This window comes from Anastrepha ludens, chromosome X (genome assembly GCF_028408465.1).
Source record: "Anastrepha ludens isolate Willacy chromosome X, idAnaLude1.1, whole genome shotgun sequence".
Lineage (NCBI taxonomy): Eukaryota > Metazoa > Arthropoda > Insecta > Diptera > Tephritidae > Anastrepha > Anastrepha ludens.
In genome coordinates, this window is record NC_071503.1 from 13,621,966 (window position 1) to 13,638,149 (window position 16,184).

Here is a 16,184-nt window from a genome sequence, read left to right on the forward strand (position 1 = left end):
GGAAGCATAAGGACGTCCACGGACACACCAATATACACCAAATTTTATCCGTACCCTATGTCACTGAAAGTGTAAGTAGAGAAACAAATCAAAGACTTTCTACAAAATGGGATAATAGGTAAGTCCTTTAAGGTCTCCATACAATTCACCTGTATGGATAATACCAAAAAAACCAGACACATCAGGAGAGAAGAAATATCACATGGTAATTGACTATCGAAAATTGAACCTAGTAACTATATCGGACAGATATCCTATACCCGAAATAAATGGAGTACTAGCACACCTAGGAAGAAATAAATACTTCTTAGTACTCGATTTAAAGAGCGGCTTCCACCAGATTCCTCTAAGGGAATCGGATATAGAGAAGACAGCTTTTTCGGTAAATCACGGTAAATACGAATTTACCCGGCTACCTTTCGGTCTCAAGAACGCTCCTACAATTTTTCAAAGAGCTCTTGACGACATCCTAAGGAACCACATAGGAAAGAGATGTTACGTCTACATCGACGACATCATAATATTTAGTAAAGATCAGGAAACCCACTTTAATGACATCCAACAAATCTTCGATGCGTTAGAAATAGCAAATCTAAAAGTACAACTTGACAAATGTCAATTCCTAAAAACAGAAGTGGAATGTTTAGGTTTTATAATATCCGAAAAAGGCCTTAAAACAAATCCACAAAAAACTGTTGCAATAGCAAAGTTTCCAATACCTAAAACTCTTAAAGAACTCCGATCTTTTCTAGGACTTTCAGGGTATTATCGCCGCTTCATCAAAGACTACGCGAAGCTCACGAAACCCCTTAAAGTCCTCTTAAGGGGGGAAGGCGGACCAGTGTCCAAAAATCAATCAAAGAAAGTCATGGTAACCTTGAACAAAAACGCCTTAGATTCCTTTGAGAAACTTAAACGATCACCCATTGATAAAGACATAATGCTTGCATACCCCGACTACTCTAAAGAATTTGTGTTAACAACAGATGCCTCCAATTACGCAATTGGAGCCGTACTATCGCAAAACGACAAGTCAATAACTTTCATCTCTAGAACTCTTTCTAAAGCCGAAGAGCATTACGCAGCAAACGAAAGAGAAATGTTAGCGATAGTATGGGCGCTGAATTCCTTGAGAAACTACCTTTACGGTTCCGCGAAGGTTAAAATCGTTACGGACCATCAGCCACTCACTTTCGCCCTAAGCAACAGAAACCACAACAGTAAGATGAAAAGGTGGAAAGCTAGATTGGAAGAGTATGACTACGATCTAATCTACTATAAACCAGGAAAAACCAATATTGTGGCCGACGCACTCTCAAGACCGTCACAAGTATCACAAATCAATTCATTGACAGGAACGCAACATAGTGACGAAAGTTCGGCGCATAATCTTATCCCAGCAGTAGAAGGACCTATAAATGAATTCAAGAACCAAATTTGGTTCCTAAATGGCGACGAAAATAGTTACCAATTCAAAATACCCTTCCCCACATACCATAGACACATTTTTAATCAACAAGACTACGATGAACAAAATCTAATTTCAATTCTTAAACGTTATTTAAATCCCTCAGTAATAAAAGGACTTTTTACCTCAGAGCCAATCATGGGAAGAATCCAACGATTATACCCCCTTCATTTTTCTAAATTCAGAATACGTTTTACCCAAACCAAAGTCGAGGACCTTACAGACGAAGCCAGTCAGGAAATAGAAATTCTAGAAGAACACAGACGCGCCCATATGAATGCACAGGAAAATAAAATCCAACTATTACCAACTATTCCAAAAATGAGAGCTAAAATATGAATTCTAGTCAGACAATGCAAAATTTGCAAGGAGAATAAATATGACCGGCATCCAAATAAGCCACAGCTGCTTGAAACTCCCATTCCGAAATATCCCGGTGAAATAGTGCATATTGACATTTATAACACAGAGAAAAATCTAGTTCTTACTGCAGTCGGCAAATTTTCCAAATATGCCCAAGCTAGAGTAATAAAAAGCAGAGCTTCGGAAGATATTAGGGAACCTCTGAGACAGATAATTTTTGCATTCGGCGTACCAAAAATGATAGTAGTAAACAACGAAAAAGCATTAAACTCAGCCTCCTTATATTTTATGTTGGAGGATCAACTTGGAATAGAAATCTACAAGACACCTCCTTACGCAAGCACAGTAAACGGGCAGGTGGAACTATTCCACTCAACCCTCTCAGAAATTGCGCGCTGCTTAAAGGCGGAACGAATCCATAGAACATTCCTGGAAATTTTGGACAGATCGGTAGACGAGTACGATTGCACAGTTCACTCGACAACAGAGAAGAAACCGATAGAAATATTTTTTGGACGCAGGGTTTCTACAAATCCTGACCAGTACGAGAAGGCCCGGCAGGAAAATATCGAAGCACTTAGGAAAAAACAAGGAAAGGACTTAGAAGTGCACAATCGGAAGAGGACCCCAATGAAAACATATTTGCCAGGTGACATTATTTACGTGCGAATAAATAAAAGACTAGGCTAAAAACTTACTAACAGATACAAAAAGGAAATAGTAAAGGAAGACAAATCTAGTGTAGTTATAACAGAAAAAGACCGAACCGTACACAAGAGTAATATTAGAACTTAACTCATCTATTGCTTTCAGATTAATAATACCACTCGCCACAGGCGAGTTCCGTATCCTCGATTACACAAATTCACAACTAGCAACCTTTGATACAGGATGGACCAAAATACAAAATGGGACCTACAAATCATACATACAATAGACACAGACGAATACCAAAGGACTTTGAACGAACTCAACTCCACGATAAGACACAAAATAACTTCCGACAATTCCTTTCTCCCCTTCTTGCACCATGAAATGTCCGAAATACAAAGTTTCCTAAGTAGACTAAAGCCAAAGGTAAACCAGAGATCCATAAACGCAATTGGTACCGCCTGGAAATGGCTCACAGGGAGCCCGGATCACGCAGATCTCGTTATGTTAGAAAATCATATAAACAACTTAATTGAAAATAACAATAACCAATTAATAATAAATAGAGCAATGAGCGGAAGAATAAATAATATAACGGAAGTGACAAATAAAAATTTAAAATATTAAGGAAGATGTTCGGCATGATATGGCCGTAAACGTTAAATTTAAGCCACAATCAATAAAAGATGAAATAATAAATATCAATTATGCAATACATTGGGCCGAAGTTGGCATTGTAAATTCATATATATTTTCTAACGTTGAAATGAAACTAATAAAAGAAGTTATTGAGAAAAATAATATTTCCATCACTAATATAGAAGAGGCATTTGAATTCAGTAACGTTAAGATAGCCTCTAGTAATTCTAAGATTGTGTACTTAATTGAAATCCCAATAACTGACAACAATTTTTGCGAATCCCTATTAATAAAAGCAATAAAGAAAGGTAATATTGTAGATTATATAAAATACCATTTGAAAAAATTATAAGATGTCAAAATAAAATCTTTGGAAAGAAAAGCAACTGTAAAGAACATAATCAAATTAAAATTTGTACAAAGGAAAATATCCACATGCATTCCTCATCTACTCAAAAGCCGATCGCCTAACTGCATTACGATTAACAACCAACACATTCCCGCTGTCCTAGAAGTCCTCCCAGGAATAATACTTTTAAATCGATTTAACGACACCGTTCACATCGACAAAGAGAAGATTAACTTAACTGGATCATTCGCAATTCAGTACCATAACTTCACCATTATAATGAACAACCAAACATTTCAGTCTAAATAAATCTCTAGCGGAAAACCCCTTCCTGCAGTTCTACAACCAAATGCAACACTTACGGCCGAAGAAGAATTGCTAAGCCTGGGAATGATGAAAGAACTTCACCTAAAAAACATAAACTATATCGAGACTTTAAAATATAAAGGGTTAACAACATCAATAGTTAATTTAGGGATATCTGGTATAACTTTAACTCTAATGGCAATCGGGGTACTAAAACTAACTTCAACGAAAGGCCCAAAGCGAGGGGCCAAACACGTCTCCGTTGCAAGAGGTAACAGTTAAAAATTTCCAACAACCCGAACCACATCCTCAAGATTATCCTACTCAGACGCACGAGGACGTTCGTTTTTAAACTTATAGCCATTCGAATCCTATTAAAGCTAGCCGATGATGTCAAAAATACGCAATCTATTGCATCAAATATTCTCCGAAAATAAATGTACGAAAACGATGTCTTAACTTAGAGCCGATATATTATAATATATCCACGAATCATAAAATCCGGCATTATCCACCCCGAAAATGGCACAATTGTCGCCCAAAACACTGCACTTCTTCTTCTTCTTAATTGACGCTATAACCGCTTACGCGATTTTGGCCGAGCTTAACAAAGCGCGCCAGTCGTTTCTTTCTCGTGCTAACCGGCGCCAATTGGACACACCAAGTGAAGCCAAGTCCTTCTCCACCTGATCTTTCCAACGCAGAGGAGGCCTTCCTCTTCCTCTACTACCACCAGCTGGTACCGCATCGAATACTTTCAAAGCCGGAGTGTTTGTATCCATTCGGACGACATGACCCAGCTAACGTAGCCGCTGGATCTTTATTCGCTGTGCTATGTCTATGTCGTCGTAAAGCTCATATAGCTCATCTTTCCATCGCCAGCGATATTTGCCTTTGCCAATGCGCAAAGGTCTAAAATTTCTGCGCAGAATCTTTCTCTCAAACACTCCAAGCGTCGCTTCATCGGATGTTGTCATCGTCCAAGCTTCTGCGCTATACGTTAGGACGGGCATGATGAGAGTCTTGTAGAGTGTTAGTTTTGTTCGTCGAGAGAGGACTTTACTGCTCAGTTGCCTACTTAGTCCAAAGTAGCACTTGTTGGCAAGAGAGATTCTACGTTGGATTTCAAGGCTGACATGGTAATCGGTGTTAATGCTGGTTCCTAAATAAACGAAGTCTTTTACTACCTTGAAATTATAACAGGCGACAGTGACGTGGGTGCCGATACGCGAGTGCGAGTGCAAAGCCGTATTAGTTTTTGGGGATAGCAAATTCAGACATCGCGGCATACAGATAACTCCTCTTCGTACTGTCGAATGCAGCTTTGAAATCGACGAAAAGATGGTGTGTGTCGATTCTGCTTTCATGGGTCTTTTCCAAGATTTGGCGTATTGTGAATATTTGGTCGATGGTAGACTTTCCAGGTCTAAAGCCACACTGATAAGGTCCAATCAGTTGGTTGACGGTGGGCTTCAGCCTTTCACGCAATACGCTCGCTAGAACCTTATAGGCGATATTTAGAAGACTTATCCCGTGGTAATTGGCACAGATTGCCGGATCGCCCTTCTTATGGATTGGGCAGAGCACACTTAAATTCCGCAGGCATGCTTTCATCCGACCATATTTTGCATAGGAGGTGATGCATGCACCTTACCAGCTCCTCGCCGCCATGTTTGCATAGCTCAGCCGGCAGTCCGTCGGCGCCTGTGGCTTTGTTGTTCTTTAGCCGCGTTATCGCTATTCTCACCTCGTCATGGTCGGGTAGCGGAACGTCAATTACGTCGTCGTCGATTGGGGTATCGGGATCCCTCCATAATTTAAGATTGCTCTGGATGTCAGTCACCAGTTCGCCGTCTTTGTTCTTACAGGCAAACGCCCCGGTCTTAAAACCTTCTGTAAGCTGCCGATCTTTCTGATAGAATTTTCGGGCGTTGTTCCTGTTGGCCAGCATCTCAAACTCCTCGCACTCACGTATTTCGGCCTCTCGTTTCTTCTGTCGGATAATACGTCTCTCTTCCGTTTTCAGCTCTCTGTAGCGATCCCACATGGCTCGCGTTGCGCCCGATCGCAGCGTAGCTCCATAGGCGGCATCCTTGTTTGCTGCGGCAGCATGACATTCCTCGTCGTTCCAATTGTTTTTTCGGGCTCGCCGGAATCCGATTTCTTCTTCGGCGGCGGTACGTAGGGAACGAGAAAAGTTGCTCCATTGCTCGTGCATGCCGGTTTGTTGGGCAGTGCTCTCTGAGAGCAGGAGTGAGGGTCGAGTGGCGAATCTTCTGGCTGTCTGTTGTGATTGCAGCTTTTCGATGTCGAACATTCTTTGCGTAGGTAGATGTACGTTTTTTGCTGCGCAGAGGCGGGTGCGCAGTTTGGCTGCAACAAGTTAATGATCCGAGTCGATGTTGGGTCCTCGGATCGTACGTACATCTAATACACTTGAAGCGTGTCTTCCATCTATCACAACATGATCGATCTGATCTCGCGTTTTTCTATCAGGGGACAGCCAGGACTACCATGTTTCGGGCCCCGGCGAAGTCGATCAGCCTCTGTCCGAATTTTCCGACTGTGGGACCAAAAATTCCTTCCTTGCCCATCCTGGCGTTGAAGTCGCCAAGCACGATTTTTATGTCGTGGCGGGGGCAGTGCTCATACGAACGTTCCAAGCGCTCATAGGGGGAATCTTTGGTCGCATCGTCCTTCTCTTCCGTCGGGGCATGGGCGCAAATTAGCGATATATTAAAAAAACGGGCTTTGATGCGGATTATTGCGAGACGGTCGTCCACCGGAGTGAACGACAGTACTTGGCGACGAAGGCTCTCCCCCACAACAAATCCGACACCGAATTTGCGCTCCTTTACATGGCAGCTGTAGTAGACGTCGCAAGGTCCTATGGTTTTCTTGCCTTGCCCCGTCCATCGGATCTCTTGGACGGCAGTGATGTCAGCCTTTACTCTTACGAGGGCATCAACCAGTCGGGCAGAGGCACCTTCCCCATTAAGGGACCGGAACCTTATTTCGTTTGCAGGGGTCGTCATCAGTATAGGGAAGTCTCATCCGAGGCTTATTTAATATTTTCATTCGGAAGATTTTTAAGTGGCGGGTGAACGGGTGTTCGGAAGCTACCCAGAGGATACGTGGGCTAGTCCCGGACAATGTGAGCTGCCTGAACCATATGCAGAAGAATCGTCCTGGCCACTCCCAAATTAATGGCGATCAGTAACTTTCCGCACTTGCGTGGACTTCTACACGTGGAACCATCTTCCCTTTGCAGCTAGGAGACACAGAAATGGCTGTCATTCCTAGGGCGTTCAAATTGGACCCCTACTTTTAGGTGGGTCTATAACTCCACCTTACCGTCTATACTGTATTATTTGATTGTCTTAGTCGCGCTTTGCTAGTAGAACTCGATGTAGAACTTGGCAAATTGGCTTTATGGCTCCTGTATCTATTCGATATTTCACGGTAGCAGACTTTCCGAAATCGCCGTTGAATAGATACCCGAATTTCTCCAGAAATCTCTTAGCTTTCGTCCTCTCTAGCCCTCTAACTTCCTGCAACCAAGTTCTTATGAAATTAGAGAATTTTTTCTTGCTTTTTGGAGTTCTTCCCTTCCCTGTTGTGGCCCATTGCAGTTTACTATGCCTTCTAGATACCGGCGCTTCCCTATAACAGCTCCTTTAACCAAAACAACTGGTGATTTCAAATTGCTTAGGACCCTTACTGGAACCCTCTTCCCTTTTCCGTCTTGACTAGTGTTCTTCTTACGATTATGTATACTTTTTCCTAAGCAGCTTCTGTCCCACAACCACCTTCCCCCTTAGCCCATATGGCTGCTTTCGATTTTGGCGGAATCCCTTGACGGTGACTTAGGGTTACCTTTCTGGACTGTACACTTGGTTCATACTCCGTGCTCACGGGTATCTCAATATGCTGACACGACAGAACCCTTTTACCCAAGTCAAGGGAAATCCCTGCAGCAGAAACAAATCTACGCCAATTATATCTTCAACCGAGATTTCAGCCAGTAAAAATGTGTGAATTACTGGGAAAGCTGCAATAATGACTTTGCAAACTACGTTTCCAGTTATCGTAGCCCTCTCTCCTGTAGCTGTCCGGAACTTGTGCTAACCATGTAGAGCATAACCATTTACCAAATCTGACCGGATGATCAAATTCGTTGCACCGGTGGTCAGAGTAAGCACCTCGGATCGGCCATTTACAGTTCCCCTTATCGTCAAGTTTTTGCTTTTCCGTCCAATTTGCGGGACAGGGACTGCGGCGCATTCACTTGTGGAAACCAATTCTCGCCATTTGAGCTAATTCATTTTAGTTTAACGGCTGGTTTCATTTTTGGTTGGCTGCGTAGTATACTGCAATTTCGCACCATATGTCCAGTTTTGCCGCAGTTGTAACACTTTAAATCCGAGTTTCTTCTTGTAAACTGAGGAAAGGTTCCCCTTACTACATACTTTCCCCCACTGAGGAAGGCTCATCAACATCAACACAATGGACTCTGTGCACTGGCTTGCTCAAGAGAGCTGCTTTTTCCTGTGCCAGTGCAAATTACACTGTTGCAGCAAACGTCCCCTCCGGTGCTGAGTATGATGCCCTTTTAGTGTCCGGATTTCGTATATATATATATATATAAATTATATACATATCATATATATATATATAATTGAAGAGTACACCCTTTTTGGGTGTTTGGCCGAGCTCCTCCTCCTATTTGTGGCGTGCGTCTTGATGTTGTTTCACAAATGGAGGGACCTACAGTTTTAAGTCGACTCCGAACGCCAGATATTTTTTATGAGAAGACTTTTCAAGGCAGAATTACACTCAGAGGTTTGTCATTGCCTGTCGAGGGGCGGCCGCTATTAGAAAAAACTTTTTCTTAACTTTGGTGTTTCACTGAGATCCTAACCTACATTCCTCTCCGAAATCCGAATGGTAGTCATGCACCAACCCATTCGGCTACGACGGCCGGATCTTGTATACCTCTTATAATTACCTGTCACTTCATATTTTCAACGAAGTCAGCTGCTTCTTTCGCATACGCTAAATGTGACAACCGCTCAATCTCTGTTGCGTATTCTTGCAAGCTCTCATTTGTCTTCTGAAAGCAATTCGTCAGTTTCATCTGAAACATTTGTTCCCTGTGGTCACCCCCGTAGTTCTTTTGCTGCTATCAGACGCTCGTAGCTATCCCGATCAGCTTCTGGAACTGCCTGCACTACTTCGGCGGCGGAACACTCGAGAGAGAATTTTTCTGCAGTACTACAGTGATTTGTTATTGCTGTTGTTTCGAATTGGAGCTTAAATATCGGGAATGGTACAGTGCCGTCGAAAGATAGTGCTTTTACTTTCGAGCCATTGGTTAACATATTCGGAAGATTTAGTTGTAGGTCACAGACGCGAGCCTTCACTGCATTTACCTCAGTCTCAATCGTTCACAGTTTCGACGTTATATTAATCGTTTCTGTTTCCAATTTGGATATACATGTATCCAGTTTTTCCAGCTGCGCATTTATATGCGACATTTGAGACATCTGTGCTGAGATTTGTGATTTGTGTTTCCGTTTGCAAAAACCGCAATGGCATTTCCAATGACTTGTTGCCAGTAGCTAACAAGCCACGCTATAACAACTCCTTCTTAAGCTGCTGAATCTTGAATTCGCTCAACTTTGCCATTTTCGTGATCCTGTTTTTGGGACCTCTTTTAACAATCCCATTTCTGATACCAATTGTTTCGAATTTTCTTCACGTTAAAATCCAAATGAATCTTTCACAATAACTCCTCTAAGTTCGATCACTGTCAAATTAAAGTCACAAATTAATAGCAACACACTTTATTTACTTTATTTCCACACTTTACTTTAAATGTACCGGTTCACCTTTAGACTGAATCGCTCTATTACTATCGTTTATTAGATTACAAGTTCAACTTCTAACTAAATACCCTATGCGCATGCACCTTCGCTTATATACATGTGCTTAATAACTAACGTAATTTCTAGATCTAGCCGCTCCTATCTTCTGGCGAGTACTGCTTATAAAACCTTGTCTGTGCGATGTAGTCATATGTCGCCTTCGTGTAACTCATCTAACGGTCGACCAGAAACCGTGCTCTGTCTCGCTATCTGCCGTCGTCATCAAAGCTAATTTATGTTTTTGTTTTGGCATCCCGTTCGCTAAATTATAATATGGGTATGAAAGAAATGGTATTTTCGAAAGATTCACTTCAACATTATTTTTATCTATTTTTCCCCGTCGTGTTAGTGAATTTATTTTTCTTCGAACAGTCGAAAGTAAAGTTTATCAAATTTGATTTCACAGCGGCTAAGATACAAAATTTTATATTTGAATACGTGTTCGTATGCAATGAGTCAAGTTTTACCAAGTGGGCCACCCAAAGTTGACTTGTCATTTTCTTATATGTCATTGAACGATTTTTAAAGTAAACATGGTGCACTTTATTGTCACAATGAAATTTTGTACACAAATAGTTTATGATCGGAATAAAAAAATTGGCCAACTTTTCTAGACGGTTGCCACCTGATAAAAAATTAAGTTAAGTTAAATTAAATTAACATCTTCAATCAAATACCGCAATACAGGTATGAAATGAGAACATGTTTATGAGAGCTTAATTTCGAAAATATTTTTGCTGAGTAGTGCCCTGTTTATAAAAAATAAGTTCTAATAAAATTAATAAAATAACTGATATTTACATAATGGTTGTCCTATGAAAGTGTATCTTTCAGATATAGTTTTAAATAGGGTTGCCGCCTGTTATAAATTAAGTTCAATAAATATAATAATTTATAACAAGTAATTAAAATAATTCAGTATGGATGTCAAATTAAATAAATTTAAGAAAGCTTAATTTTGGAAGTATGGAAGATTAATTTTTCGAATAGGGTTTGAAACTACTCAATGCTTGCGGCCGGCGTAGCCGAATGAGTTGGTGCATGACTACCATTCAGTCGTGCCCGCGTTAGTAGCGCCGGTCGTCCCTCAGCAATCAATGATAAGCTCCGAAGTATATTTCTGGCAAGAAAAAGCTCCTCTATCTTCCGTTCGCATGTCGCATAAAACTGCAGTCCCCTCTATTCGTGGAAAGCAACAAGACGCACACCACAAACACCCAATAAAAGGTGTACGCGCGAATTAAATATATACAGTAGGGAGCAAAAGTGTTTCCATAGTTGAAATTCTCAACTTTGTGGGCCAATAAAATGCAAACGAATGAAGCAAATCAAAAAAACCTTTTGTTCTAATAATATGTCTTTAATTCTTAACAAATTTCCGTACATGATAAAAACAAAAAAGACCAAAACAACTTGCATGTGTACAATTGATAATGAAATTAATATTTTGTCCACAGACCCTTATTAGCTATTACACCTTTTATTAGGTTTGGCATACTCTCGGCCAACTTCTCTATGGTTTCTTTTGGAATTTGGTTTCACTCCAGTTCTACACGCTTCCAAAGATCGTCTAGGTTGGATGGCGCTGATTGATATTGCCCAAACCGTCGCTTCACGATTGACCACAGGTTCTCAATCGGATTGAGGTCGGGACTTTGAGCTGGCCACTCCATCAACTTAAAATTTTAGCTTTTTAACCATTTGCGGACAATTTTGGCAGTATGCTTCGGGTCCCCATCTTGTTGAAAAGTAATTTCCTCTTCGGGATATGCACACTTGTCCAGAAAATTTGATAGTTGGGTTTGCAAAATATTTCGGTAGTCTTCTTTTAACATTATACCATCAATTTTTTGTAATGGTCCAATGTGCTACCAAGTAAAGCATCCCCAAACTTTGACATTGCCTCCTCCATGCTTGACGGTTTGCTTCACATGGTATTTTTGAAGCTTGTCGCCGGGCCTATGCCAATAGTATTGCTTGCCATCCGACTGAAAACGGTTGAACTTGGATTCATCTGACCAGATAACACGTTTCCAGTCATCTAGAGTCCAGTTTCTGTGTTCCCGGGCAAATTTCAATCGAGCCTTGGCATTCTTCTCGGATAGAGCTGGTTTATTTTTTTTCATACTTGCCACATACCCAATCTTAGCCAGTGCTCTTCTAGCTGTCCACCGACTCACGTCTTTTCCTATGTCCATAGATGCTTTCTTTGGTGTTAGGAACTTATCAGATCTCATTTTCGACATCATTAGTCTGGCGTCAGAGTCTTTTAAGAGGCGTTTACGGCCTTTAATAATGTTTTTGGGTGCAACATTTCGTCTTTTTTGGACCTTGGACACCGCTGAATGGGAAATCTTAAGCTGATCTGCAATAGCACGAGTCGAACAGCCACTTTCAGTTAGGTTAATAGTACTATCTTCGACATCAGACGAAAGCTTCTTCATTTTTTCGCGGTATATATATATATTAGACTAATTACTAAAATCAACAAATCTGCTTCGAATAATAAGAAACACGTGATTTTCTGGATCATATATGCGAAGAATGAACAAACAAAACACATAACGGTAAAACTGCATGTCTATTGCTGAAAAGAGAATTAAGAAATCAAACAAAAGTAAGAATAACGGAAAGTGCAAAATTGTACACATGGGAGTTGTTTTGGTTTATTTTGTTTGAATATTTTACTGATTCTGTTTTCTTTTTATCATATACGGCAATTTGTTGAGGTTTAAAGACATATTATTAGAACAAAAAGTTTTTTTGATTTGCTTCATTCGTTTGCATTTTATTGGCCCACAAATTTGATAATGTTAACTATGGAAACACTTTTGCTCCCTACTGTATATATATATATTTCTATGTGTTATGTATAAAAAAGGACATTTTAATAATGTATATAAGGCAATTATTAAGTTTTAACTGATAGTCCCTAGATCAGTCATGCCCCACAATATATAGTACGAGCGAGAAATTAAACTTTTTTCTATGTTTTGCTAAAATTTTGTTATTTAAAAAATGCTATATTCTACAAACTTCTGACTTTCCAACCATCCAGAGCTCATTTACATGACTTGTCATGTGAAGTTAAATAAAGTTAAAAAACAGACTTTGCGTTTTTCGTTTTGGTTGCTTAGCTTATTTTGACATTTGTCTGAAACGTATTTCCAAATAAACTATTATTATTATAAAGGGTGATATTTTGAGATCTACAGAAAAGTTTTTCAAAAAAACACACGTAAAATTCAGAAAAATGCATGATATTTTTATTTAAATCGATAGTACAGTCCATATAAATTATTGTTTGAAGATTATTTCATGCAAATGCTCACCGCGACCGCGCTTCAAATGGTCCACCGCTTAGTCCAATTTTGGCATACTCTTTCCAATGTTTCGGCCGGTATCTCACATATAAATGCTTTATTGATGTCTTCCAATGACTTAATTGAAGCAGGCTTGTCTGAACAGACATGAGCTTTAACATAGCCCCACAAAACATAATCTAAAGGCGTTATATCGCACGATCTGCGTGGCCAATTGACAGCTCCCTAAAGTGAAATAAAATGCTCTCCGAACTCGCCTCTCAACAAATACATTGTTACGCGTGCTGTGTGGCATGTGGCACCGTCTTGCTGAAACCACATGTCATGCAAGTCAAGCTCTTGCATTCTCAGCTCACCATTCTAAGCTCACCATTCGCAGTTGCGTTACGATTCGCAGCATCTTTGAAGAAGTACGATCCAATGATACCTCCAGCCCATAAACCGCACCAAATTGTGACCTTTTCTGGATACATGGGAAGCTCTTCCAAATCTTCTCGCTGATCTTCACTCCAAAATGGAAAATTCTGCTTATTTACGTACCCATTGATCCAAAAATGAGTTTCGTCGTTGAACACAATTTTTCGATAAAAAAGTCGATCTTCGGCCAACTTTCCAAGAGCCCATTCACCAACAATTCTGCGTTGCGGAAGGTCGTTCGGCTTCAATTCTTACACCAGCTGTATTTTGAAAGGCTTCACACCTAAATCCTTTCGCAAAATTTTCCACGTAGTTGAGCAGAAGCCGAATTGCTGCGAACGGCGACGAACCGATAATTGACGGTCATCATTAACACTGGGTGATACAGCTGCGATATTTTCTTCAGTTCGAACTCTACTTAAGCGTGTTGGTGGTTTGATGTCCAATAATGTAAATTTGGTTCTAAATTTAGTCACAATAGCACGAATAGCCGCTTCAGTGGGTCGATTAAACTGACCATAAAATGGAAGAAACGCGATAAACTTTCTTAACAGAACACGCATTTTTATAATAAAATTCAATGATTTGCAAGCGTTGTTCGTTTGTAAGACGACTCATGGTTTAATTGTAGACCAAACTGAAAATGTTTGACAGTGAAACAAACCACGAAACGGGCGTCAGATGTTTAAACCAACTGTTTAAAAAGATAATAGCTAAAAAATCACCCGTTAAATTTATGAACAACATATTTTTTTTATGGAAATTTACATAAATATGTTAAAAACTATTTATTAAGGAATATACGACAATGACCCAAATAGTGGTCTGTCGGAAAAACGCAATTAGATTGTTATTGAAAGCCAAATTTGTTCTGCTCCTGAGAATATACTAAATTTGTCCGATATTTCCTCGGCTGTCCAAATCACAGAGTCTGTATTCTTATAGACCTTTTCGATGAAATTTACCATTTTAAGTGAAATGCGCAATTTATGCAATTTGTTAATGAAAAAATGTCTTGGAACTGTGTCAAAAGCTGCTTTGAAAACTGCAAAAAATTCATTTTTTTCTTCAAATTTTATGTGAGGGATTGATGTCACATTGTACATGTTGTCCGCTGGGGAGTACTTTTCCGAAAACAATTTTTGAATCGCTCGAATAGTATGCCCATCATAATTTTAGCAATGCAGTTCATGAAAGATGTACCTCTATAGCTTGTAACTTCGTCCTTATTACCTTTCCTTAAGATTGGGAATATGTATGGCACTAGCAGCAACATCTACGTGTCCATTTTTATATTAGACTTAGTCTTGCCATTAGTTCTGTTAGAAATTAAGTCAGTTATAGATGTGAAATATAATATATTGTAGCTTTTAATGAAGTTAGTTTAACTTAATTATGTACAATAACTATTTAAAAAAGAAACATTTTGAAATTTTTATTCGAAATGGTCAACATTTGCTTTTACACAAGCCTTCAAATGATTTGGCCATTCAGCTATTACAGCACGCACGGTTTGCATGGATATTGACGTCGCTGCTCGAACCAAATATTGCTAGAGATTTTCCAAATTTTTGTGAGGTCAATTCTGACCGCAAACTGTAGACCAGTGAATTCTAATCTGAGCTTCCAGACGGTCAATCTTCTGCGACTATGAACTCAGAAATTTTGGTTTTTAAGCCACTGCTGGATGGGTTTTGTCTTATGGGCTGGAGTGGAATCTTGCTGGAAGTTGCAACGCTCTCCATTCAAGAGAGTACTGCTCACGCCTTCTCAGACATCTTCCTGGTACACTTTTGCCCCGATCTTAACTCCCTTTTTCCCAGAAATAAAGAGATGTAACGCCTTCCTTTTTCCCGTGTGGAGTTGCCTGATCTCCCATCGGGCGCGTCCCAGGTGGTGGATAGGGAACCCCTGGCATCGCACGAGTGGCCTTCCCTGATGGGGTGGGTTCAACAATCGTGTGATGACTCAAAGTTGGCATAGAATCAGGGTGCCATCCGCGAACCAAACTGGGTAGGGAGAGGCCCGAACAAAAATCATCAATGGTAATGGAAAATAAACAGGATATTACTCCAGGTGGAATCCACACAAGTGGCAATCCACCCGCTTCGGCGGCAGGGGCATGGATTCTGGACGCCCCAACCATTACCCAAGCCTCTCAGCTCTACGAGCGAAAGCGCATCCTGGAGGAGACGGGGGTTGCTATCGCAATCTCCTCTCCTTCAGAGTCTGAGAAACGTTTCCCTGTTTCGGAGGGCCTGAGTTGTGAGGTCCCTTCGGCGGCTGCACGACCTCCCAAAGAAGCCGGGAAATCGAAGAACGTGGCAAGGAGGGAGAGAAGAAAGCGGCGGGCAAGGCTCATGCGGGGGAAATCCTCATGTGGCTCTGCCGGCCCTTCTGCGTCTGTTTCTTCCAAAAGACCTCGGTCAGCGGAAGTGACACCCACGGAAGCTACCGAATCCTCGGTGGACACGGGCGTTCCCAAGTTGTCTCGCTCTCGAGGTAAGCGGAGAAGGACGGTGGCTGAAAGCAGCACACCTCCCTGCCCTGCGGTTGCCGCCAATGGCTGAGCCACGACCCCCTAAGGTACGAGCGCGGTCTTGGCGCCAGTCAATGTGGCGGGAAAAGGTTCTGCTGAGCCACGTCCCTATCGGCGCCTCGACAAAATGTCCATAACAGCTGTCTGCCCTGCGAAATCTTCGTCAGTTGAGGATCGGGAGCTGGACCTTCGCCCAAGCACA